Source organism: Vigna radiata, chromosome 1, assembly GCF_000741045.1.
Source record: "Vigna radiata var. radiata cultivar VC1973A chromosome 1, Vradiata_ver6, whole genome shotgun sequence".
NCBI classification, from domain to species: Eukaryota; Viridiplantae; Streptophyta; class Magnoliopsida; order Fabales; family Fabaceae; genus Vigna; species Vigna radiata.
Window position 1 is genome coordinate 3,418,546 of NC_028351.1, and position 2,049 is coordinate 3,420,594.

Consider the following 2,049-nt stretch of genomic DNA (forward strand, 5'->3'; position numbering starts at 1 on the left):
ACAAGGCCTACGCGAGCGGTCGCACGTGTGCTTAAATCTTTCCAAAATATTCTTATTTGATTTTAATTTTTGTAAAAGAAAAGAAAGAGATCTTCAGCACAAGGCCTACGCGAGCGGTCGCACGTGTGCTTAAATCTCTCCAAAATATTTTTTAATTGATTTTAATTTTTGTAAAAGAAAAGGAAGAGATCTTCAGCACAAGGCCTACGCGAGCGGTCGCACGTGTGCTTAAATCTTTCCAAAATATTTTTTAATGATTTTAATTAATTTTTTATGATTTTTTTATATTTTTATTTTTAACAATCAAATAATAATAAAACAAATTTTAAAGATAAAAAATAAAAGCAAAAACAATAATAAAAAAAACAATACAGTCCAATAGGCCCAATAAGAAATATGGGAGTGCAGAAGACAAAACCAGGAGTGCAATATGAAATTCCTTGGTCCAGGCCCAAAGATAGGGGGTGCGGCAGCAAAATTGGAGGTGGCGCGTAGTAGTTGTTGGTCAGGTCCAAGGTCTCTTTTTTTTGTTTGCAGAAGTGGTGTCAATAGAGTTGTGCGGTGGCGGACAGAGAAATCACAACCCAAGCCCAAAGCCTTTTCTGTTTTTTTTTTGTTTGCTGAATAGGAATGGGGGTGTGAAACGTGAATGAGGGGTGCAGGGAAGAACAGAGAACCCATCAGCCAGGCCCAAGGCCACTTAACCCTAAACTGGTCAGGGTTCCTCCAATCTCTTCTCATTTTTGCCAAACGTTGCACCCAAGATCTCCTCCTTCCTTGAACAAAAAACTCAAAGACACCTCCCCGCCGCTCACGATCACGGCCAACCTCCACCGTCACCATCCACCGCAGTCCACTGTTCATGGCGTCGACACTCACCATTGGAGCCCTCGCCAGCCACGACGCTAGGCTCCCTTTCGCCACGCAGCCGCTTCGACCAGCACGGCCACACCTCAGTTTGGTCAGCCAAGGGTGTCACCGGCAACGTCGCCTGCACCGCTACCCGTCCCCTCTTCACGTGAGGTTTCTTCTTCTCCCCGTGTTGCGCCCTCACCGTTACGTTCTTCTGTTGCCGGCTTTGTGAACCGCATATGTTTCAGTTGCCGCTTGCGACGCCAACTCAGGAATAACGCAACTCACTGAATCTCCATCTTCGCACGTCTCAGCCTCAATTCCCCTCCTTCATCACTACCTTTGATTGCTCTTTAGCAATTTAGATGTAGCTACTGTAACTTGGTTTTCTGATTGGGTGCTCTTCACTTGGTTTTCTTTCTTTGCATTTTCTGTTGTAGGTGAAAGAGTGATAGGGGCCTATGATGGCGGGCACCAGGATGAAGGAAATCAAACGTGGTGATGATGAGTTAGTGTGATGCCTTTGATGATGACGATGCCGTAAAAGTGGGTGAGGTTAATTGGGGTTGTTCTGTTGAATTTGCAGGTGACAAATAGATGTTGGGTGATGAAAATGTAAGAAGGTAAAGCATGATTGAGTTTCTCTGTTTTGTTTCTTTTTCTGAAAATGGTGGAGGTTAGGAAATGGGAGAATGGGTTCTGCTCTGTTTTGCTTTGGTATTGGGTTTCTGTAATCTATGATGAAGGTGGTGATGGCTAGCCAAAAGGGGGGCTGTGTGTGAAGAATGGAAAGAAATTGAGGCCAAAATCAAAGAGTATGCGTGGATGGTGCACTAGGTGGTCTTTCTTCTGTTGTTGGTGAGGAATTGAGAGTGAAAACAAAACGTGATTGGGTGTTTATCGGTGAGGGGAGAGAGGAGTCGTGAGCCAAAAGGGAATGTCGTGTGCGTGATGGGTGATGAGATCTTGTGTGTGTGAAGGAAAAGGGTTATTCGTCTCTGTTTTGGTTTGGTTATGTGTTTTCGTTATGGAGGGGGTCGTGAATGATAGGCCTTCTTTGAGTTTTCAGGTGCCGGACCAAATGGAGGAGAGGCGATGGTGATTCTGTTAAGTTGATTAGGTTGGAAAAATGGTGGATACTATGGTTTTGAGTGTATCGAAGGAGATGGAAGGGAATAAGGGCCAAAGAGCTGATTC